This window comes from Cervus canadensis, chromosome 32 (genome assembly GCF_019320065.1).
Source record: "Cervus canadensis isolate Bull #8, Minnesota chromosome 32, ASM1932006v1, whole genome shotgun sequence".
Classification (NCBI taxonomy): domain Eukaryota; kingdom Metazoa; phylum Chordata; class Mammalia; order Artiodactyla; family Cervidae; genus Cervus; species Cervus canadensis.
In genome coordinates, this window is record NC_057417.1 from 983,025 (window position 1) to 1,008,600 (window position 25,576).

Genomic DNA, 25,576 nt, shown 5'->3' on the forward strand with positions numbered 1-25,576 from the left:
TGTCCGTCTGTTTAATTTGGCTGCTCTGGGTCTCAGTTGTGGCACTCAGGATCTTTGATCTTTGTTGTGGCATGCAGGATCTTTAGTTGCAGCATGTGAACTCTTTGCAGCTTGTGGGATATAGTTCTCCAACCAGGGGCTCTCCAGCCCCTGCATTGGGAGCTCGGAGTCTTAGCCCCTGGACCACCAGGGAAGCCCCACAATCACAGATTTTAAGTTCCCAGCAAAGAGTCTGGCACTCCACCAGCAGTGCCTGATAATTGGTAGTAATTATTATGATACTGCTTGGCCTCCCTCGCTGTGAACAGTAAACATAAGTGTGTGTAAATCTGGAATCTGTAAGACACTAGTGAGTAGTATTTACTTGAAAATGCAAACATAATTCCTTGTTTATGGGTAAGAGGTGTCAAAGCTTCTTTTAATGTTCCTGTTATACTGTATTTGATGTCCTGTAATGATTGTTCCCTTACTTATTTTTGCATCTTTCAATAGTACAGTAGCTTTTAAGCTCTATTTTATTCAGCGATACCTGAAATCAGGGAGCTAGATTTCAGAATCACGTAGCCACAGAAGTCCTCTGATTTGTTCATTTGGCCGTCTTATTCACCACTGGGGGCTTCCCTGGTGGCCCAGATGATGAAGAATCTGCCTGCAATGCAGGAGACCTAGGTTTGATCCCTGGGTCAGGAGGATCCCCTGGAAAAGGAATGGCTACCCACTCCGGTATTCCTGCCTGGAGAGTCCCATGGACAGAGGAGCCTGGCGGGCTACAGTCCACAGAGCTGCAAAGAGTCAGACACGACTGAGTGACTGAGGCACAAATGCACTCAGCCCTGGATCCCCCTCTCACGCCTGGCCTGTGAAAGGGCCATGTAGGGAATCGGCCAAGATGAAACTGTGACCTTTCTACCTTTCTTCTTCCTAGGTTAAGAAGTTAGGTGGCTGCTTTTTTTTTTTTTTTTTTTTAATTCCTTCTCTTCTTTATTTTTTATTTATTTTATTATTATTTTTATTTTGGGGATCTTTGTTGCGGCATGTGGGCTTTCTCTAGTTTTGGCGCACTGGGACTACTCTCTAGTTGCAGTGTGCTCACTCCTTGCAGTGGCTTCTCTTGTTGCGGAGCATGGGCTTTAGAGCCGGAGGGCTTAGTAGTTGCGGCACGTGGGGTTAGTTGCCCAACCAGGGATCACACCTGCGTTCCTCCTTTAGAAGGCGATTCTTAACCACTGGACCACGAGGAAAGTCCTGTGACTTGTCTTTTGATACATGCAGCTTTACTAAGCAAGTCTAATATTCCACAGTAGTCTCTCTTCTGACAGAAAAGACAACTCTTAACGTAAATACCTGGCCATTTGCATGTACTGTGCCTATGACTGCAGTTTTCTTAGCCAGAAGCCGTCTCTTACTAAACCATCCTCTCCCCCCAGAAGCCTGGCTCTGTCCTGCTTCCATCCCCGCCTCAGCCTCAGCATCCGTGTCTCCAGGTATCTTCTTAGGCTTCCTTTACAGCGGTTTGGGCCCCGTTCTCTGTACGGAGCCTGGTACCCTTTCTTAGCATACCTTGCTTCCCTGGTTGTCTTCCCAGATGGACTGGAGACTCTGAGAGCAGGGACCTCATCTCTTGTTTGCCATTGTGTTTTCAGGGCTTCGAGTTGTAGTGTCTGATGTTAGAAGTGTATGAATAATGTTAGAAGTGTATGAATATGTAGAAACTCTGAGAGCAGGGACCTCATCTCTTGTTTGCCATTGTGTTTTCAGGGCTTCGAGTTGTAGTGTCTGATGTTAGAAGTGTATGAATAATGTTAGAAGTGTATGAATATGTTAGAAGCTGAATAAATGCCATTCAAGGTGTCATGACTTAGAAATGCCTTTTTGCACTTGCTGGGTGTATCTCGTGTCTCAGGCCTTGTGCTGTGATTTCTGAAATGATGCAAATGTTTCACTGAAAGACACTGTAGAATTTGTTTTTTATCATGGTGATTTTACCGATGAGCGAGACCGAAGATATTTAATATGCTGCAAATCCTGTTAATGTTATCTTAAACAAATTACTTATTCATTTCAGCGGAAACACAGGGCCTCTTAGATCAATAACATAACATTGGAAAAATCATTAAATGCCTGTTTATATTGCAGCTTGTAATGGCTTCTTTGGCTCAGTTACAAACTATTTTTGATTTACATTTAAGGAGTTGCTTTTTAACTGACACCTGTCTTTTTTTTTTTTTTAATTTCTTCATCGTGCTGAGTCTAATCAAGATTTCTTCAAAGCATTTTCATGACTATGACAGCTCTTTCTCAGGTCTATCAAAATGATTAAAACTCTTCTCCTGAGTGCCATTTAGTTTGATTCCTGTTGCTTTTTGTTTCTTTGTTTCTTCACATTCTTCCCCTCTGTCTAGGAAGACAGCCTGTGGCCAGTGTGGGACTTGATGCCATGGAGGAGATCACTGAGCCTCATCGTTTGAGAATTTTTCTCGGAGTCATTGAATAAGAAATCACCTATAATGGTCACATCTGAATAACTCAGACATATTTAGGATTTTTATATACCTAATGCAGTCTTCGGAGAAGGCAATGGCAACCCACTCCATTGTTCTTGCCTGGAGAATCCCAGGGACGGGGGAGCCTGGTGGGCTGCCGTCTATGGGGTCGCACAGAGTTGGACACGACTGAAGTGACTTAGCAGCAGCAGCAATGCAGTCTCATTAAATGGGGGAAAGAGCTCAACAATATTTCAAATGTACTGGCACTTCCTAGTCTTACTCTCAATATTTAGACATTGTCTTATGTGTCCTTAGGCTCCTCTGTCCATGGAATTCTCCAGGCAAGAATACTGGAGTGAGTAGCCATTCCCTTCTCCAAGGGCATCTTCCTGACCCAGGTCTCCTGCAGTGCAGGCAGATTCTTTACATTGTGAGCTACCAGGGAAACCCCTTAAATACATTATAAGGCATTATCCCTCTGCCTGTAATTCTTATAGAAATAGCTTGAGGAAAATTAGCTTTTCATTTGTTTTGAAAGTCAGAGTTTGGAGCACACCATGAATACTACAGAGAAATTTTAAAAAGCAAAAATTGATGAAGGCACTGTAGAAGAGGTAAAAAAAACCTAGTGGTTATTCTGTAAAGCTAGCCCCCATTCAGGGAGTTACAGAAATTCCTGATATGCTGCCTTAGGAGCTTGTTCATGATGAGTTTACGGGGGTGGGTAGGTACCTGGCTTTACAGCTTCACTTCAGTCCCTAGTATGAGTGTATTTATGTTAAATCATCCTTTTAAAAGCCCAGCTTGTGATTGTGCTGAACAGATAAACATCAGAGTTGTGATGTGGTTTTTGAGGTGATTATTCAGTACTGGATTTCCAAAGAGGCTGCTTATAACTTCACCTGTGCTTTTTGTTAGCCTTTTAAAGTTTACCGAATCTGAAGAGGTACTTATTTGTGGGATTGATTTGTGTTCTCGTTTTTCCTCATTCACTCTAGGTTCCTGACTTTGTTGCTTTTTTCAAAGAACCAGCTTTTGGCTGACTTCCTTTTTTCTGTCTTGTTTGCTGATGTCTATTTTGTTGGATTCTGCTTTGCTGTTTTCTTTCTTTTTTAAGTTGCTTTGGATTTACTTTGCTCTTCTTTACCAGTTTCTTTTTCTTTTTTCTATTCTTTTTTTTATTAACAAGCAAAATAATAATTAAAAAACAACAACACAACAACAAAAACCTTAAAGTTGGAACTGCAATAAGTCAAACTGCTGCTGGAGTTCACAGATGTACCTGGGGTACATGCTCCCTCATTGCAAGGCAGGACCTAGGCACATAACTGTGCATTTAGGTATGTAGGTGACCAGGAAGAGTCAAAGAGGTGGAAAACACTGGAGAACAGAAAGCATTAAAAGCTTTTCATCAGGCAATTCCACAGCGCTCTGCTCTTTGCCTCTGCTTTGCCTCTATATCCTCTGTGGTTCCTGTTCCAGCTGAACTTGTGACAATCCCAAATTGCTCCTTCCTCTTTTTCAGCTTTTCGTCATCCTCCGACTTTCTGGAGATTGAAGAGACATTCAAACCAAACCTTTGAGCTCTTTCTTTTAGCTTATCCAGGTTAACCATAGGCCTGGTGTCAGACGACAGACCTTTTGATGGAACTGGAGAAATCCCAAATCTAGTTGCCCGGGCAGCTTTCTTACTCTCTAAACTCACAGGTACATTGAATCGTTCAACTCTCTTCTGCATCCTCTCAGTCTGTGGTATTTCAGATGTAATTTTTACCACTTTTTTCTCTGCTGCCACATCAACAGTTTTTTCAGGAGGTTCTTTCTCTTTGACAGGCAGTTCTAAGGTCTTTGGTTCTTCTTCCTCTGTTTCATCTCCCAGTACCTCTTCTTCATTTGCCTCCTCTTCAGCATGGTCTTCCAAGATATGCCTGGAGCCTGTTGATGAGATCTTGTTTTATTCCCTTGGTCTCCAAACCACGAGCAAGACACTCCTGCTTTAGTTCAGCAAGCTTCAGCTTATGAAGCTCCACCGTCTCAGTCGCCGTCTTGTTACCCCTTACCAGTTTCTTGAAGTAGAAAGTTATGTGCTTCCCCCTCCGCCGCCAACACCCCCGCCCCGCCGTCTTCTAAAATATTTTTGAGCCTGGCTTCCAATAGCTTAGCAGTCCAGCCAGTGATCAGTCAGGTGTGCTTGAGCACCTTGAGCCATTAAGGCTTTCCGCTTTTGCCGACAAGGTTTGGGAATGTTCAGCATCCCACTTTCAAGCAGTTCATAAGTCTGCCCCAGTTTTCACTTTTGGGTGGACCTTCTTTCTCCAGTGTAAGTGCACAAGGCCTCACGCCCAGCCAGCAGTGTGTATGTAGCTAAGACCCTCTCCCAGTCATTGATTTTGACCTCTTATTGTTTCTGATACAAGCATTTAAAGCTGTAAGTTATCCTCGAAGCACTGTTTCAGGTCCATTCCATCAACTGTACTTTGTGTTTGCATTATTGTTAAGTTAGACACGTTTTCTAAAGGCTCCTTTAACCAGGGATTATTGGGAAGGGTGTTGTTTAATTTTCAAGTACTTCGAATTTTCCTAGATTTCTTATCGTTACTACTTTATAATTTAATTGTGTTGTTATTAGAAATTTTAGTATGATTTCAATCCTTTTAAACGCAGTGAGATTTGCTTTATAGCCTCATATAAGATATGACCTGTCTTGCTGAACATACTGTGTACACTTGTATGTAAATGCTGCGGGATAAGGTTTGATCTGTAAATATCACTGTTGTTCAGGTATTGTATCTTTACTGATGTTTTATTTAGTAGTTCTGTCCATTTTTGAGAGAAGGCGTTAAAATCTCGTATGATTGTGGAAGTGTCTGTTTGCCCCTTTCATTTTGTCATGTTTCATGTCATTTATTTTGAAGCTGTTAGAATTGTTTTGTCTTTCTGGTAAATTCATTCATTTGTTATTATGAAATGCCTGTCTTTATCTTCTGTGTTACTGTTATTTTTAAGTCTAATTTGATATTAATATAGTTAGTCTTTTTTATGTTTGGTAAATCCTTTATGGTGTATCCTTTTTCTTCCATTTACTATGAGCCTATCTATGTATATATAAAATAATCTCTTGTATTTGCAGACAGCGCATAGTTGGATATTGCTTTTTTTAAAAAATCCATTCTGATAACTCTGACTTTTTATTGGAGTATTTAGTCCATTGATATTTAGTGTAGTTATTTCTATGCTAAGGCTTGTCATTTTAAAGTTTGTTTTTTGTTTATTCACTCTGTTTTTTATTCCTTTGTTTCCCCCTTTCCTATCTTCTTTTGGATTATTTGAAAAATTTTTAAAAATTCCATTTTAATTTTTCTGTTGGCTTTTTAGTGCTATGCCTATTTGCTTTAGAAATTTCAACATATATTCATAACTTTTCACAGTCCTCTTAGAGTTCATGTTCTCCTATAGAAGGTAGAAACCTTTGTATGTATATTCCACAGAATTCAGTGCATTTAAATAGCTCCATTTACTCTAATTACTATTGTCTTTCTGGCTGTGATTGGCGTATATATTACATGTGCTGTGATTATAAATCCCACAGAATGGTGTTATAGCTTTGCTTTAAGTAGTCATATGTATTTTAAGAAATTAAAAGGATGAATTTTTGTATTTTCCCAGATATTTACCATTTCACATGTCTTCATTCATTCCTGAAGATCCAGGTTTCTTCAGTGTATCATTTCACTTCAGCCTGAAGAACTCCTTTAGTATTTCTTATAGTGCTGGTGTGGTGGCAACTGTTTCTCTTGGTTTTTCTTTTCTGAAAATGTCTTTTTTTGCCTTCATTCATGTAGGACATTTTAGCTGGGTATAGAATTCTGGGCTTTTCTTTCAGCATTTAAAGATGTTCCACCCTCTTCTGGCTTCCATGGTTTCTGATGACAAGGTTGCAGTCATTTGAATCATTGTTGCCCTCTGTGTAACAAATTGTTTTTCTCTGACTACTTTAAAGATTTTTCTCTTTACCATTGGTTTTTTTAGAGTTTGCATATGATGTTCTTAGGCATGGCTTTCTTTGTAATTATCCTTTTGGGGGTGACTGAACTTCTTGAATCTATAGATTTGTGTCGTTTATCAGGTTTGGGAAGTTTTTAGACATTATTTGGATATATTTTTCCTGCTCTGTATTCTCTTACCTGTTCTTTTGGGACTTCAGTTACCTATATGTAGGAGACCTTTTGATTTTTTTCCTATGTTCCCTGATGCTCTGTTCATTTCTTTTCTACCTTCCCCCCCCTTCTTTCCCTCCCTACAAGATCACTGACTCTTCCCTTAGTCATCATTATTCTGCTATTAAGCCCGTCCAGTGAATTTTTAAATTTTATGTATTTTTTAGCTCCGTGTTTTCATTCAGTTTATTTTTCACTTTTCTACTTATCTGTTGAGATTTTTTATTTTGAGCCTATATATCTTTACCTTGATGAACATATTCGGAATAGCTAGTTTAAAGTCTTTGTCTAGTAATACCAGTGTCTGTGTCAGCTAAGCATTGGTACCTGTTGATTACCTTGCTTTTGAGACTGGGTCACATTTTCCTGACTCCTCATATATTCAGTAATTTGGGATTGTTTCCTGGACAGTGTGACTATTCTTTTGTGGTGACTTTGGGTTCACTTATATTCCTCAGAAGAGTGTTGTTTTTGTTTTAGCTTTAACATGCAATTGGCTTAAACTTCAAAGCCTCTCATGCTTGTGGTGGGAAGTAGCTTGGATATTAGCAGTTGCGACTGCTTTTGCTCTGCCACGCGCATGGCCAGGGGTCAGCCAGTTGTGCTGTGTGTGCTCAGTCGGTTTTCAGTCATGTCCGACTCCTAGGCGACCGTATGGACTCTAGCCCGCCAGGCTCCCCGTCCATGGGATTCTCCAGGCAAGAATACTGGAGAGGGGTGCCATGCCTTCCTCCAGGGGGCCTTCCCGACCAAGGGATTAAACCCGTGTGTTTTGTGTCTCCTCCATTGGCAGATGGGTTCTTTACCAATAGTGCCCCTGGAAAGCCCACATTGGGGTGCTCATACTCTGGTTTCCTCTTTTCTAGGACTTCTTCGTCATTCCGTATTGCCACTGGTTACCCCTTTTTCCCCCCACCCCGGTTCCTCCGACGAGAAAGACATGGAATTTCTCTATCAGAATTTTAATTCCTCTTTGCCCTTTTTACTACAGATTCCCTTTAGGGCAAAGACACATTAAAAAAAAAAAAAAAAAAAAAACCCAACAAAAAATCCAAAAACCCAGGAAATACACTCTGTGCTAGTTTGCTTCCTTCAAGTTTTGACTCCCCTCCAGTGTCTCTCTGTTTCTGTCCCAGGGCCCTTGAATACTTGTTTTTAGCGTTTTCCCCCAGAGTTGTCATCAGTGGAAAGGTCAGCTTGTTAGGAGCTTATTCCTCCATCTTGGAGGTGGAATGCTTTTACTTTTGCTTTTCATTTGTTGCCCCTGTAGCATCTGCTTTTGATGCAAAACTTCCTGCTGTACTATGCCATGCTTGAACTACGTCTTCCTCTTTGTTTAATAACATTTTATGTTAATACAATAACAACCTGTCGCTTACTTCCTCTAACCAGTTAAAAAGTTTCAGTTCAGTTCAGTCCCTCAGTCATGTCTGACTTTTTGCAACCCCATGGACTGCAGCACTCCAGGCCTCCCTGTCCATCACCAGCTCCCAGAGTTTACTCAAACTCATGTCCATTGAGTCGGTGATGCCATCCAACCATCTCATCCTCTGTCGTCCCCTTCTCCTCTTGCCTTCAATCTTTCCCAGCATCAGGGTCTTTTCAAATGAGTCAGCTCTTCGCATCAGGTGACCAAAGTATTGGAGTTTCAGCTTCAACATCAGTCCTTCCAATGAACATTCAGGACTGATTTTCTTTAGGATGGACTGATTACATCTCCCTGCAGTCCAAGCAACTCTCAAGAGTCTTCTCCAACACCACAGTTCAAAAGCATCAATTCTTCAGCGCTCAGCTTTCTTTATAGTCCAACTCTCACATTCATACATTACTACTGGAAAAACCATAGCCTTGACTAGACGGACCTTTGATGGCAAAGTTATGTCTCTGCTTTTTAATATGCTGTCTAGGTTGGTCATAACTTTTCTTCTAAGGAGTAAGCATCTTTTTATTTCATGGCTACGCTCACCATCTGCAGTGATTTTTAAGCCCCCCAAAATAAAAATTTAGTTCCTTTTAAATACCACGCATATACTGATAGACAGTATCCTGACAAATGATTGGTGGTTTTGCTTCTATCTGTGGTGCTTTTCATAGTTGGCTAGTGTGTTTCTGTATATTTATTCTTGTCAAAGGAGAAATGCACAGAACAGTCAAGAACCAAAAAACAAGTGATATTTTTCCTTTCTTGGTAATTTTCCTAATCTTAAATGGTATGTGGGTTCAACAGTTATCTTGAATTATAAATTATGGCAATAAATAAATGAGTTCAACCACAACATGCCTTTTTAAAATAAAAATTCTTTTAAATAAGCTTGTTTTGGAGGGAGAGGATAGATGACTTAACTTTTGGTTAAAATTATACATGATTTTTATGCCATAAGTACTGGATCCTGAAAGCAATGTTCTGTTTTGTTTTTTGACCACACCATGCAACATGTGGGATCTTAGTCCCGTGACCAGGGGTTGTCCATGCTTCCTGCAGTGGAAGCGGGGAGTCCTAACCATTTCCAGGGAAGTCCTTATATTTGTTTTTATACAGAACAAGATTTTTTTTTTTCCCGTAGTAGTGGCTTATCAAGTACTTCAGTTTGGTAAAGGAAAATCATTATTAGTATGAAGCATGCATGTCTAGGGACTGTGGTCAAAATCTTAAAAAAAAAAAACATGCATGTCTGTATGTTTTGTGTTGATATCTTCTCATTTGAAAACTTGTAAGAGCAACTGACTCTTTTTATTCCCCCTGTAAATCATTTAATCCACAAAAGGCACTGTGGAAATTTTTAATAATATTTATTAGGAACCTTCTTGTTTGCCTAATTCCCTTATGTGTTTAATCTTGAGAGTTAGCAGTCTTATGCACCTCTGCTGTGAAATCTGTATCAGGCAGATTTATTTAGGAGCGTGACAGTAACTTGGACTCTTCCTAATTAAGGCATTAGCTGGTGTAAGAATAGGGCAGAAAGTTTCCTGACTGCCAGATAAGGCTTCCCAAGTTCTTAATAGAATTAGCAGTGTTAAAGCAAGCAGTGCAGAAATGAGTCCTGTGGCAGTGAGAATGTCACCAGGAGAAACACAGGGTTTGTGCTTCAGAGGCTGGAGCTTCACCTTCTCTTCAGTTGCTTATTGTTCAAGGAACTGGGTTTGATCTTTGTGTTTTAGGGGCCATATTATATCTGGTTCGAAGACTGTTTGCTTTGTGATGCACTGGCCGAATATTCAGGAAATTTATCCATCAAATATAGTTGTCATGTCATTTGTTAAAATATTGTTTTTGTTTTGCTCTCCCACTTCCAATTTTAGAAGTAAATCAAACTCACTATAGAAAATGTGAGAAATATCTGAAAATACAAAGAAGAAAACAGTTGAACCATGGTCTCACCATCTAGATATGAATGCTAGCAGTATTTTGGTTAGTGTTTCCTGTCAGTTGTTTTACTCTGTCTGGATGAGAATTTTTATGATGTTTTTAATACTAGAGACCTGACTTGAAATGCGTTTTTCAAAAACAATCACATATTTATTTTAGATTTTTGGCTGTGCTGAGTCTTCCTTGCTGCACAGACTTTTCTCTAGTTGAGGTCTGCAGAGGCTGCTCTCTAGTTGTGGTGAGTGGGCTTCCCTCTGTGGTGGCTTCTCTTGTTGCAGAGCATTGGCTCCAGGGAGCTCAGGCCTCAGCAGTTGCGGCTCGAGGACTCTAGAGTGTAGGATCGGTAGTTGTGGTGCATGGGCTTAGTTGTTCTGAGGCACGTGGGATGGGATCTTCTTGAGAGCCCATGTCTCTGGCCATTGGCAAGTGGATTCTTTACCACTGAGCCTCCAGGGAAGCCCTAAATGGTTTTTAGATCTGCTTTTTAATTTAACGTTATTTCACAAGCACTTCCCATGCCATTACACATTTTTCTACAAGTTTTCTTTTAATGGATGCACTCTATTTCATTGTATAGATATATATAACTTATTTAACTGGAATCCCTTCTGGATGTATAAGTTATATCCACATTTTTACTATTTTAAATAGCTTCTTTAATGAGCATCTTTGCCTTTATTTATCTGATTATTTTCCTAAAATAAATTCTGAAGACGTGACATCATAATGATGATCTTAAGGAAAAAAAATCTAAAACAAGTAGCTTTTTCCTCTTATTGAACAGTGATAATTTTTGTTAATAGAAAAGTTTTAAAGTACCAAAAAATTAAGAATTTGTGTAGCACCCCTCTCATTCTTAACAGATAATGCAGTAGCATTTGAGATGTACTTTTGAATTGTGTATATTATATTTAAGTATATATTCATCTTATAGTATTTTATGCTTTACGTATTGTTTTACTGTGTTCTTTTAATAGTGCTTCATGTCTGTGTAATAAGCTCTTTATATTTTTTCATGTTTAGTTGAATAACATTTCATCATGAATGTATCACTTATTTAACCAGTTTTGTGCTGGACATTTGTACAGTTTTAGGCCTCTTTACTCCTATTTCAAAATAAGTTTTTATTTATTCTTCAGATTGAGCTTAGAATTGTTCTGTTAGGGTCACTCAAAAGGTCCACTTGGATTTTTCACTGCTATTTTAACAAGTTAATTCCACTGGCATCTTTATTTAGACATATTCAGTCTCTGTGGTGAGGTATATGTATCTTTTCCTTTACTCAGATAATTTTGTGCATCTTTGAATGTAGTTGTGTGTCTTGTGGTCCTTGGGTTTATCAACATACTTTTCAGGGTTACACAGAATAAGTTAGAGAGCAGGTTCCATTGCGTCTGTCTCAGAGAACAGGCTCCTGTGTCCTCTACGTCTCCTGGAGTTTTCTCAGATTCATGTCCATTGAGTTGGTAATGCTGTCTAGCCGTCTTATCCTCTGCTGTTCCCTTCTCCTTTTGCCTTCAGTCATTCCCAGCATCAGGGTCTTTTGCAGTGAGTAGGCTCTTTGCACCAGGTAGCCAAGGTATTAGAGCTTCAGCAACAGTCTTTTCCAGTCAATATTTAGCATTGATTTCCTTTAGGATTGACTGGTTTGATCTCCTTGCTGTCCAAGGGACTCTCAAGAGTGTTCTCCAGCACCACAATTTGAAAGCATCAATTCTTTAGCACTCAGCCTTCTTTATGGTCCCACTCTCACATCAGCACATGACTACTGGAAAAACCATAGCTTTGACTATATGGACCTGGCTTTTTAATATGCTGTCTAGGTTTGTCATAGCTTTCCTTCCAAGGAGCAAGCATCTTTTAATTTCAAGGCTGCATTCACCGTTTGCAGTGATTTTGGAGCCCAAGAAGATAAAATCTCTCACTGCTTCCACTTCTTCCCCTTCTGTTAGCCATGCTATGATGGCACCAAATGCCATGATCTTAGTTTTCGGAGTGTTGGTTTCAAGCCAGTTTTTTCAGTCTCCTCTTTGACTCTCAAGAGGCTTTTTAAAGTTCCTCTTCATTATCTGCCATTAGAGTGGAATCATTTGCATATCTGAGGTTGTTGGTATTTCTCCCAGCAGTCTTGATTCCAGCTTGTGATTCATCCAGCCCAGCATTTCATGATGTACTCTGCATATAAAAGTTAAATAAGCTAGGTGACAATATACAGCCTTGTCATAAATCCTTTCCCAATTTTGAATTGTTCAGTTGTTCCATGTCTGTTTCCAACTGTTGCTTCTTGACCTACATACAGGTTTCTCAGGAGACAGGTAAGGTGGTCCAGTACTCCCCATCTTTTTAAGAATTTTCCACAGTTCGCTGTGATCCACATAGTCAAAGGCTTTAGTGTAGTCAGTGGAGCAGAAGTAGATTTTTTTTGGAATTCCCTTGCTTTCTCTGTGATCCAATGAATGTTGGCTATTTGATCTCTAGTTCCTCTGCCTTTTTTAAACCCAGCTTGTACATCTGAAACTTATTGGTTCACATACTGCTGAAGCCTAGCTTTGAAGGATTTTGAGTATAACCTTGCAAGTATGTGAAATGAGTGCAGTTGTATGGGAGCTGGAGAATTCTTTGGCATTGCCCTTCTTTGGGATTGAAATGAAAACAGACCTTTCCCAGGCCTTTGTCCACTGACGAGTTTTCCAAACTTGCTGACATATTGAATGCAGCACTTTAATAGCATCATCTTTTAGGATTTTAAATAGCTCAGCTGGAATTCCATCAACTCCACTAGCTTTGTTGGTAGTAATGCTTTCTAAGGCTGCTTGACTTCACACTCTAGGATGTCTGACTCTAGGTGAGTGACCACACCATTGTGGCTTTCCAGGTCGCTAAGACCTTCTTTATCCAGTTCCTGCCGCCTCTTCTTAGCATCTTCTGCTTCTGTTAGGTCCTTATTGTTTCTGTCTTTTGTTGTGCCCATCCTTGCTTGAAATGTTGCTTTGATTGCTCTAATTTTCCTGAGGAGATTTCTAGTTTTTCTCACTCTATTGTTTTCCTCTATTTTGCTACATTGTTCATTTAAGAAGGCCTTCTTATCACTCCTTGCTGTTCTTTGAAACTCTTCCTTCAGTTGGGTATATCTTTCTCTTTCTCCTTTGCCTTTAGCTTGGCTTCTTTCCTCAGCTATTTATAAAGCCTCCTCAGGCAACCACTTTACCTTCTTGCATTTCTTTTTCTTTGAGATGATTTTGGTCTGTATACTGTACAGTATTTTGAAGCTCTGTCCATAGTTCTTCAAGCACTCTGTCTACTAGATCTAATCCCTTGAATCTATTCATCACCTCCACTATATGAGCATAAGGGATTTGATTTAGGTCATTTTTGAATGGCCTTATGGTTTTTCCTATTCTCTTCAATTTAAATCTGAATTTTGCAATAAGGAGCTCATAATCTGAACCACAGTCTGTTCCAGGTTTTGTTTTTTTTTTAACTGACTGTATACAGCTTCTCGATTTTCAGCTGCAAAGAACATAGTCAATCTGATTTCTATATTGACGATCTGGTGATGTCCATGTGTAGAGTTGTCTCATGGGTTGTTGGAAAAGGGTGTTTGCTATGACCAGTGTGTTCTCTTGACAAAACTCTGTTGGCCTTTGCCCTGCTTCATTTTTCACTCCAAGGCTAAACTTGCCTGTTACTCTAGGTATCTCTTGACTTCCTGCTTTTGCATTTCAGTCCCCTATGATGAAAATAACATCTTTTTTTTTATATTAGTTCTAAACGGCATTGTAGGTCTTCATAGAACCAGTCAACTTCAGTTTCTTTGGCATCAGTGGTTGGGGCATAGACTTGGATTGCTGTCATGTTGAATGGTTTGCCTTGGAAACAAACCAAGATCATTCGTTTTTGAGATCACACTCAAGTACTGCATTTTAGACGCTCTTGTTAACTATAAGGGCTACTCCATTTCTCCTAAAGGAGTCTTGCCCACAGTAGTACATATCATGGCCAGCTGAATTAAATCCACCCATTCCTGTCCATTTTAGTTCACTGATTCCTTAGGTGTTGATGTTCAATCTTGCCATCTCCTGCTTGACCACGTCCAATTTACCTTGATCCATGGACCTAACATTCCAGGTTTCCATGCAACATTGTTCCTTAAGGCATCAGATTTTACTTTCACCACCAGATACATCCACAACTTAGTGTTGTTTCCGTTTTGGCCCAGCCATTTCATTCTTTCTGGAGCTGTTATTAATTGCCCTTTGCTCTTCCCCAGTAACATGTTGGACATGTTCTGTCCTGGGGGTCTCATCTTCCGGTGTCATATCATTTTGCCTTTTCATACTGTTCATGGGGTTCTCCAGGTAAGAATACTAGAATGATTTGCCATTTCCTCCTGCATTGGAGAGGAGGAGGAAATGTTTTATGAGAAGTCTTCACTATGACACATTCATTTTGGCTGTGACCCATGAAGGGGATGAAAAATATTGCCAGTGAAATCTCTTGGGATGGTGAAACTACAGGTAAATTTTACTTTCTTGTGGTTTTTTTTTTTTTTCTGTTTTCTGATTTTTCTGTAGGACAGGTATTACCTGTATATTAAAATTTAACAATGAAGGCGTACTTCTTTCATTTTTACATGTGCAGGAAGACAGCAGAAGGAAACTTCTTGCTTCTAAAATTCTTAAATGTCTAGCATGTTGTTGACTGTAGTTATTTTATGGTACCTTTTTCTTGATCATGAAATTTATGGAATTAGTTCTTCTGAATTTTCCTTCTTCAACTTTTTGGTGTAAATCTGCTATTCTGGGAAGGTAAGTATGAAGCATTTTTGATTTGTATTATTTGTTGATCATATTTCCACTGTTGAGTATTTTTACAACCCGTCTTTTCTTGTTTATCCTGGAAAGAAGCCCAAACATCACTTTTGTAGCAGGATGAATGACACTTCATTATGTTCAGAAAAAATGCCAGAAAATACTAGACCATTGGAGTGTTAAATAATTTGTAATTGATGGTGATGGTGACCCTGGCAATTCAGATCAGGGTTTTACCTTAATTTCTACACCTTAATATCAACATATCTAGATATTTACTAGTGTGTTTCAGGTTGCATGCTTATAAAAAGCATAAAAAGCAAGCATGGCTTAAAATAAGTGTTTAGTAATAAGGCTTTATATTACACTGTCCTACTAGTAGGAATGTCTTTTATTCTTTCTTAATTGGAGCAACATGGGGAGCTTCATGGAGGTTTGTTTTCTAATTGCTTCACAGGCCAAAGAGCAAACTGCTACAGTATTGGGGAAAGGAACGAAAAAGAGGGCTTCCCAGGTGGCACTGGGTTAGAGAATCGGGCTGCCAGCGCAGGATATGCTAGAGACTCGGGTTTGATCCCTGACTTGGGAAGATCCCCTGGAGTAGGAAATGATAACGCACTACAGTATTCTTGCCTGGAAAATGGCATGGACAGAGAAGCCTGTGGGCCTCAGTCCATGGTGTTGAAAAGAGTTGGACATGGCTGAGGAACTGAGCACACAGACAGCATAGAAAAGATACCAACACATGAAGATAAAACTTTGCAACTGAGCCTTTTTCCCCTCAAAAATCCTTTATTGTTATTATGTAGATAATTTAAAAGAAAGGGAAATAAATTATTATACTATCTAGCAAAACAGTATGAACTACTTGCAGGATGGATACCTACTGATTTTAGTAATTATTGTTTCTCAAAATATGAACTGTGTTATAGTATGAGCTGGGTCACATTTAGATGTGCATTTTTATAATCGTATATTTAATGTAAGCCTTATTGATTTATCATTGTATATTGGTAGAAACCTTGTATTTTTATGTTCAGTGTTCTTTATAGTCATAGCAGAGAAGAGAATAATTATGAGGTGGTTTGCAAGGTTTTTTAAAAAGACGGGTTTCTAGAAATTCCCTGGTGGTCCAGTGGCTAGAACCCTGAGCTTCCACTGCAGAGGGAAAGGGTTCCGTCTCTGGTCGGGAAACTAGGATCCCATAAGCTGTGTGGCGTGACCAAAAAAAAAAGCTGGGTTTCATTTGAAAGCTGCAGTGTTAATCTTTGCATAAATATTTGCCTGTCTACTGTTGAAGAACCAAGGGGGACCTGAACTAGGAAATAGAGATGAAATAACAAGGGTTTCCACACTCAAGGAATTCTTGGTTTCGTGATGCAGATAGGTGTCTAGACAACTAGTGCCTCAGGACACCCTGGGGGCTGGGAGGACACTCAGCTCAGGACACTCTCTCTCTGGGAGAGAGAACCGGCTCAGACTGTCAGGGAGACACAGAACAGGATCAGCTGGGGAGGCTTCCTGGAGTAGGCGGTGCTGCTCCCAGTTACGAGTTGGATGGAGTGAGTTAGCCTAGTAGCGGAAACCTGAGAAAGTTCTGGCAAAGAATGGGGCCAGCACATCCTTTGATTTGATTGGAACGTGGGTATACGTGCTCGAGTGGCTGGAAAGGAAGTTAGAAGGTAGAAACATGAAATGTGTGCATTAAAACTGGGAGTTTGCATCTGATCCCTTGTACAATACTCCATCACCGTAATGGTGACCTGGGGTACTCTTTTTTTGTTTTTTGGCTGCACTGCAAAGCCTGCTGAATCTTAGTTTTCCTGACCAGGGATGGACCCTGAGTCCCCTGCAGTAGAAGCACAGAATCTTACCCATTGGACCACCAGGGGAGTCCCCTTGGGGTAGTTTTTTAAATCAGGTTTTAAAATAACGCATCTCAGTTTGTTTTTGTTGTTGTTGTTGTTGTTGTTGTGGAGTCTGGGGCTTTCAAAAGGATTTCCAGGTAAGGAGTGCTTATTGTGTCAATTTGAGCTGTTACTCTGCAAGCCTGAATGCTGTCAGAGGTGGCGCAGCGCACCCCCCCCCCGCCCCCCCACGGCACGCCTCCGTATGTGCTGGTGTCATTGTGGCACAAGCTCAAAAATAGACGGATATATTCAAGCAGGTTCTGTTTATTTTTAAGTGTCTAGGAGGTTGGTCTTTGCATTTACTCTAGTTCAGAGCCTTCTCTGAGACTGAGGCCAAATTGAATTTATCTGGGAAGCTGCCACATCTATAAATGCTACGCAGAATAATAAATGGGCCATTGGCTTCCAGGAATTGGTGACAGTGCACTTCAGATCCTAATTTAGAGTTCATAAAATTTATCTCTTGACAAATAAGATTGCAAAAAAAAAAAACCAGAATCCTACCTAAGTGGGTTCGTCTTTGGACAAACATATAAACATTTATACAAAGGATACTGAAGCGAGGCAAGGAAGGAGAGAATACTTGAATGGGTGAGTGAACAAAGGTATACAGATGGCAAGTGTTGTATGTCATTTTACATCCTTGGTGTATGGGGTGGTTGCTGGGAAGAGTTGGGAAGACTTTGAGAAGAGGCCTTGGTGGGGTCCTGGAAAGAGGGCTGATCTGAGTTAACAGAGAAGAGAGAGAATGGTGCAGGCGGAGCTGGCGTAGGCAGCAGAGTGGATGTTTACGACAGGATTTGTCAGACTGGCTCCCTCTCACTGGGCTGTGAAACCGTTTTAGTGAGTGAGTATGACCAGCCTTTTTTTTATAAAAGGAAAAAAGTTAAGACAATGTCAGAGTGAATCTCATGTAATAATGATAGGTTTGCTTTTTTTAATGGAACTTTTTTCCAGGTATAAATCTGTACATGTGGGAGTGTATATGTGTGTGTACTGGGTTGTAATAAAAATGTAGTGTTGCAGGTCATGGCCAAAAGAGTGAATTCAGACAGTTTAGGAGACAAGTAAAGCTTCCGTGTGATGGAGAGTCTCCTCTTCTTGTGCGCGGAGCACTCTGGCAGGTGTGAGCAGTAGGGGAGGAAGTGAGGGTGACTGACAGCGATCTCCGTCCTCAGGCACCTCCTGTCTCTAGAGGAGAGCCGGCCTGGGGCTTGGTGTGGACAGCATCTGGCAGGAAGGCTCATTCCTTCGCTCTTACATCTCCATGAGCTATGTGGAGACCTCCATGCTTCTCAGCCCAGAGAGGAATACTGTGACTGAAACGTCTCACCACCCTCGCTCACTCTTCCTCCTGGAAGGTGGTCAGTGGCGTATCTGACAGGTGAAAACAGGAAAAGGCTCACACCCCTGGGCCTTCTTGACCAGTGGGTGGGGTCATTGTATTGAAGAAGGCAGGCCTGGAAAACCAGCTGCTAGGGTCTCTTCCTAATCTTGAGATTAGGAAATAATTTAGATTTTAGAGGCTCCCGGCAATTGTCAGGTCTTTTCACTGATGGGGGGGCGGGGAGGTTCACCTGGTCTGAATTTCCTTTTTTTTTTTTATACTTTTTGTTTTATTGGGGCATAGCCGATGATCCTGGTCTGAATTTTTGTAGGGGGTGGCATTGGCCGTGGTAGGAAGCCCTGTTTGGACCTCAGACCCAGCATCCATCTCCAACACAGGGAGTCTCATGCTTTGGGGGAACCTAAAGATGATTTTGTGTCGTTGTCCATTCCTCTATCTGTCCCACAACTTGTTGAACCCGTAAGAGGATGATGCTCCCTCACTGCCAGCTGGGACCAGTGGGGGATATAGTAGAAAAGGACCAGATCCTGAGGGCTGCTGGTACTGCTGCCCAGTCAGATGTCGACTTTGTATGTGAGCAGCAGAGAGCCTTTCTGTGCACCCAGAGGTGTGTGGGTGTGAGCATGGGTGATGACATGATAAGAAACCTCTTTCCTCGCATTTCTTTCCTGTCAGTTTCTTTCCTGCATGATAACAATTGCTCTCCTATTGTTTCTTTCGTATAGGAACCGTGGGTTACATGGTGTGGGGGAGCTGAGAGACTGGGCGTGACTTTCCAGAAGTAGGAAGGCGACCAGTAGTGACCTACACTAAGTTAAATTTTCTTCTGTTCCAAGATTGGTCCATGAGGATGTTTGCTTACTACTGACATTATTTGGATTTTGCGGAAACTAAGTTTTCCTAGTTTGCCACTCTTGTGGGTTACCAAACTGTTGAAATGCTTTTTACATCCAGGTGTGACTTTCTGTGTCTTGCCTTCATTCCATGTCACCGACCAGAAGGTGGTGCTGTCGTGCTGGCAACTAATCCACCTTCCCATCTCCTAGTAAAACCTGTCATCTAGATGCTTATTCACACTAAGTAGTGTGGACAGATAGAGCGTGCCGTTTGCACGGCGTAACCCTCATGCAGTACGGCAGTAGTTAGGCAGCATTTGTGGGAGCGAAAACCTCAGAGTCTGGAGCTTAGAGAAACCTGCCACCAGGGTCTCCCTTAGGTGCTTGCTCAGGGCCACTTTCACACTCGGGGTAAAGTGCCGCTCTTTTAGGGGTCAGAGTGAAGATCCCTGTTATCTGCTGTTTGATCTGTGTGCAGTCTTCCATATTTGGTTTGAAGATTTATGAATAGAGAGGAGAGAAGTTTCCACAGAGAGACAATTTCCTCTCTCCTTTTTGGAAAAGATCTGAGTACCTAGAGAAAATCTCCTGAATCAGGTTTGCCAGAAATACTGTTCTCAGTTGATTGTTTCATTGGATATTCAAGTTAATTGAATCACCCAGCTTACTGTAACCATTTGACAGAAACCTGGATGCTATGATGAACTTGGAGTAAAATTAGCTGTGTGATCTTCGGTGCTTGACTTAACTTCTCTGAGCCTTCAGCTGTAAAAGCAAGATGAGAAAATATACTTTTCAGTGCTGGGAACAATTGATGGCAGTAAGAAAGGTGATGGTCTCACGCTAGCTGTTTAGCAGACGTGCACTTCTTGCCCTATCCCATCCCCATTCAGAAATGCAGACATTAAAATAATATTACCGAACTGATTCCATAAAAAGCGTGTATTGCCGCATCATGGAGACTGGTGTAAAGCTTGCAGAATGATGTACCTCTCAGATAAAAGTGCCCTCCATGTGCACCTTTTCAACACAAGACCAAAAGTGCTACCAAAATGATTTTTCACTGTCCATCCCTTTTTTACCTGTGGCTTCCTGCCTTGCTGTTCTAATTCTTTATTTACCCCCTTTGTAGTTAGAGGTTTCCCTTGGAGCCTACACAGGGCCCCCGTTGCACTAGCTCCTGGAGCCCCTTCCTGTTACAGAGGTCAGCTTTTGAGGAGGTTGGCAAGTAATCCGAGGACCCTACAGACCCAGAAGTCAGTAAGATTGCTCTAAGGTTGGTCTACGGATTTATTCCCAGAGTCAGTTCGGGAGGCTGGTTTGGGCACAGTCTTAAAAGTACAGTCAGTCCTCATCATGCACAGATTCTGTGTTTGTGAATTCACCTACTCGTTAAAATTTTTTTGCAACCTCAAAATCAGCACTCAGGGAGCTTTTGTGGTCATTCACGGACATGCGCAGAGCAGAAGAAACGTGACTCTCCAGACACACACGGTCCCCAGTGGAGGTTGAACAAGGCGATGCTTCTCGGTGCAGCTCATAGCGTAAACAAGGGTCCTTTTCATCGCCTATTTATTGCCACTTTTTGCACATTTTTGTGCTTTCTGTTGGTGATTTTTGCCATTTGAAATGCCCCCACCCCCAGCATGGGGCCAAAGTGCTGTCTGTATTCCCAGACAAGACCAGTGTGCCTTGTAGTGAGAGGAGCTGCATTCAGGCATGAGTTACAGTCGCTTGTTGCTCAGTTCAGTAGTAGTGAGTCAGCAACGTGTGTTAAATAAGGTATCTTTACACAGAAGTACACAAACGACAAGCGTGTGTGTTGATTGGCTCAGGAAAGTGTTGTGGCCCAAGGCTCGCAGGGACCTGGCCCTGGTCTCCCCCGGGGAGCAGTAGCCCAGTGTTGGAGGATTCTTATGGAAACATGAGACTTGACTCTTTTCATCTCTGCCTTCCTTTCTCCTCCATGTGTTCCAAGCAGCACCCTTAAGGAAAAAGGATTTCTGGGCTGCCTACTTGTTACTTGTTTTCCAAGGAGAGCTGTGAGAGGTTTTGGCTTCTGCCTGACAGGAGCCCTGCCGCAGAGATGGGCTTGCTGCAAGCGGCCCAGCCTCGCCAGCGGTGACCCGGGTGGTGCCTGGCACAGGGACACCCCCAGTGCTGGGTCATCAGGTGGATGGACACTGAGGAGCTCCATGTGGTGAGGTGGGTTGCCAGGAGCCATCTCCTCAGAGTATCGCGACTTTGGGCATTTGTTATTACGGCCGTATAGCTAAAGGATCGAGATTGTATGTTGGACATCTGTGCCTGTCATTCCTACAACTCTTGCATTTGACTTTCATTGAAAATGATTTGTCTTTATTCTTTTTTCTGACACCTTAGTTCTGCAGATGAATCCTCTCGTGGATTTCCACCCCTCCTTTTTAATTGTGTGGTGAGGTTTGAGAAAACCCGGGCTGTGTGGTTTACCTTGCCAGCCTCTTCACAGCCTCTTCTCTTTTCACAGAATTTAGCTTGCATGTTGGTCCCTTTTAGAAGGGAAGGGGCCTGGAGTGGGAGAATAGTAAAAGACTGTGGAAGACACACTTAATCCCTTTGCCAGGTACTTAGAGAAAGTAACGTGCGGCAGACTTGGTTGAAAGGGGACTTGCTGTCCCATTACACAATCTTTCTGTTCACCTCTGTACACAGAACACAGAGTCCGGTCTTCCCTGAGTGGAGCCCATAATTAAAGTGTCACTTGTAAGTCTGTTAGGCTAATCAGATCCCCGGATTCACTGAGCAGCTCTGACCCGTCGTGTGGCACGTGGGATGCCTTCACGGCTGAGCGACAGTGAAGACAGGCGGCAGTGGATGTGGTGGACTGGCTCTGCCCCAGCACACCACTTGGCTGGCACGTTGCTGCCTTCACGCACCTGCCTGGGAGCTTGTTGCACACACAGGCCCTCCTGACTTTTCACGCGGCTGGGGTGTGTGCACCCTGCCTGTCGTGAGTGTGATGGGTGCCCTGTCTCGCTGGCCGGGAGGGCTGTCCCTTCTGTGACCGCTGCGTTGACGGGACCGTATCGGTATTAAGTATTGAAACTGACAAGTCTTGGACAACTTCAGACGTGGCTTCCTGCACTTTCCAGACATATCCTTATCTCGCAGGTGGGTGGGGGTCATCTGTTTCACTTCTTGGCAGAGAATAGCCTTTATTCACTGGTGCATTTACTTCCTCATCTGTGGAGGGTCACATTTAGTAAGAGAGGCAAGGCATAGGAACTTAATCTGCGTGTTTTTCTGAGAGATCTTTCAACTGAGATTCCGCAGTGAGATTACCTCCAAGTATTCTGGATAACTTCAGACAAACAGAAACAAGGAACTAGTTCATTTGCGACCCCCATGTGTGCGTATATATTTTTTTAAAGTAGTGCTAGTAGTGTTTGTTCTGGAAAATATCTGTCATAGACTCTTTTTAAAAATCTGTTATTGTTTAAATTCTCCTCCTCTTTCTCATGAAATGACTGAGAATTAATTGGAGGGACCTGCCTTCCTCTCCATAACGTGTACTGTGTTGCGCTATATTTAAAGGAGAGATTCATTTTTTTTTTTTTTTTTGAGATTCATTTTGATTCATTTTGATATACAAAGTAAGAGTTGCAGTTTTTACACATATGTATTTTTTTTTTTTTTGAGAGATTCATTTTGATATACAAAGTAAGAGTTGCAGTTTTTACACATATGTATAAAATTCTGCTATGTTGTCTGGTAACAGAAAGATTTAATGGATCCGAATGAGGAAAGAGGCACACAGACCCCATGGGGCAGGATCGGAATGGGACCGATGGCTTATTTTGTTGATGTTAACTCCTTAGAGAAATTTTTACATGCAGTTGGTAGTCATTTTTAGTATTGCTACGGAAACATTTTAATGGAATACTGTTTGGAAAATTATATGTTAGTGGAGATAAAATGTTTTCGGTGAAGTATTTTAGGTACATTTAAAGACTTTTCTCTAAATTTTTGTTAGGTTTCTAATTTGAGTAAAGGGAACTTTATCCCTCCTAGGCTGGTGGTTCCGTGGTAAAGAATCCACCTGCAATGCAGAAAGTCACAGGAAACTCAGGTTTGATCCCTGGGTTGGGAAGATCCCCTGGAGGAGGAAATGGCAACCAGTATTCTTGCCTGGAGAATCCCCATGGACAGAGGAGTCTGGCGGGCTACAGTCCATGGGGTCACAGAGAATCAGACACAACTGAAGTGACTTAGCATGTACACATCCCTCCTAGTCTAGTCCTTCGCCTACCCTGTAAATGCTTGCAAGCATTTTGAAAAGTGATTATGTTAGAGCTTGATCTTTGTCTCCTTGCCTTGGTAAATCGAATACTCCTAATGCCTCAATTTAGCAGCAGCAGTGAACAGCTGCCCCTTGGAGTCAAGATCTTTTTTCATAATTCATGTTTGGGCAGGAAAGTGTACCTGGTAATGAATCTTGATTATCTAAACTGCTCGGGGTGGACCAGGAGTATGATAATATACTAGTTTGTCTTCAGGCCTCAGCTCTTCTTTGAGAGCTTCCTTTCTGATAAGGAAAAACAAAACCAGAGAATTCCTAACTAGGCAGTTGCCTTGGGAAAACAACAGCTCATGAAATGTTTTCAGTGTGTTAGGCTAAGGAAAAAGAGAATTTAAATAAAACTCACAGGCTACAATCAGCCCCTGTGTTGCATCTGGGCTCCCTTGAATGACTTAGTCCTTTATCTCCCTAATCCTCGCATCGCTCCCTGGAGGCACGCAGACGCAAGCAGGTTCCGTTTGGCCATGCAGTTAGCTGTTTCTGTGTCTTTGATATTAAATGGCACAATCATTCCACGTTCTCCGGAAATGTATGATTTTTCCTCAGTAGAGCTTACTCTCTACACATATACAATATTAATTTTAGGTTAGTGGGAGGGCAGATTCTCTGTATTTAGAGGAAAGGGGCAGAAAGTGGAGATTATTGTTGCTTGCACCCCCATCCCCACCAGAGCATTTCTGGTTCTATGACTTCACGTTAGAAAATGTGGTTAAGATCATGCTTGGTTGTTCAGTCGTTTCCTACTCTTTGCAACCCCATGGACTCTGTCCATGGGATTCTCCTGGCAAGAATACTGGAGTGGGTTGCCATTTCCTCCTCTAGGAGATCTTTCCAACCCAGGGGTTGAACCCGCGTCTCTTAAGGCTCCTGAATTGGAAGGATAGTCCATGATATCTGTCAAGTGTTGCTCTGTGACCTGGTCACTTTTTACAAATATTCCAAGTATGTTTGAAAGGAAGGTGAGGTTTTCCAGTTGTGAAGTATGGGATACCATATGTGCAAATCAAGGTTGTTAAATATGTGGTTCTGATCTTTTATTTATTTACTCATTCTTTTCCTTTGCTTGATCTCTAAGTTTATTAATTGGGATTTTTTTTTTTTAAGCTCCTACTGTGGTTTTGAAATTCTTGGCTTCTCCTTATGATTCTGTCAGTTTCTGGTTTAGGGCAAGTTAGTCCCATTGTTCTAATTAGTGGTTTGTTGTTTTTGCACTGAACTCAGTTTTGTCTGATACAGCTTTATTAGACCAAAACTTGCCTTTTTTGGTTAGTATTTGCTTCATATCTTTTCCAGCCTCATAGTTTCAACCTTTTTGGGTTGCTTTAGATGTGTCTTTTTAAAAATATATATCTATTTATTTGGCAAATTCCTGCAATTCTAGAAAAAAATAAGAGGAATTTGACATAAATGATATTAATATGTATCACTTATGTGGAATCTTTTATATATATATATATACATATATATATATGTAAGTCAACTTATTTTAAAAAAAGCAATAGACTCACAGACATAGGAAATTTATGGTTACCAAAAAGGGATAGTTGAGGGGGTGGGCAGGGGATATGGGGAGAGAGGGGAGAGATAAAATAGAAGTTGGAGGGGGGAAAATTTACAGGAATTTGGTCTGTGGTATGTCAAGTGCTCTATTTTACTTTGTTTTCCATATGGAAAAGAAAAGGGAGTATTTAGGTTTGTCAAAGTGTGTTGTTATAGCAGCTTGATAGAGCTGGAAAAGCAGTGGAAGTGGAAATGATGTTCTGTCAGATCTTTTACCTTCATTAAGCCTGTTCAGGGAGCCAGATGAGGAAACCAGAGGGTAACCCATTGTGGCCCAGTCACCGGATGGGGGCCCCAGATGGTGAGTCTCAAAGGGATGTGGGGCGGGGAGAGGCTCCTGCAGTCCCGTCGTTGGTTTGGTAAAATTTTTTAATTGCAGAAAGCTTTTAAAGATGCACAAGAAGACGGAAGGATGTAATGAATCCTCTGTGTGCTCACCCTCCCCCCCAGCCCCAGCCACTATAGCAGCCAGTCCTGTTTCAGGTCTGCTGATACTCACTGTTTCCCTTTATATTTTGAAGCATATTTTAGACACCATATCATATTCATTGGTTTGTGTTTCAGTGTGTATCTCTCAAAGACAAATTCTTTAAAAACAAAACAACCATGAGACTTCTCTGATGGTCCAGGTACGCTGCACTCCCAGTGCAATCCAGGAGCTAGATCCCACACACCACTAAGAGTTTGCATGCAGCAAATGAA

At 41.5% G+C, this 25,576-nt stretch overlaps 1 protein-coding gene and 1 pseudogene across 2 annotated transcripts in view; one reads left to right on the top strand and one right to left on the bottom strand.

The window, feature by feature from the left end:
* LOC122432858 (poly(A)-specific ribonuclease PARN-like) overlaps positions 1 to 25,576 on the top strand; it is an 853,726-nt gene that overhangs the window by 741,936 nt on the left and 86,214 nt on the right.
* Positions 3,641 to 25,142, bottom strand: LOC122433513 (annotated as a pseudogene). Its single transcript, XR_006267113.1, has 3 exons — positions 25,091 to 25,142; positions 22,503 to 22,536; positions 3,641 to 4,541 (listed from the first exon to the last, which is right to left on the bottom strand). The product of XR_006267113.1 is annotated as an SAP domain-containing ribonucleoprotein-like (transcript).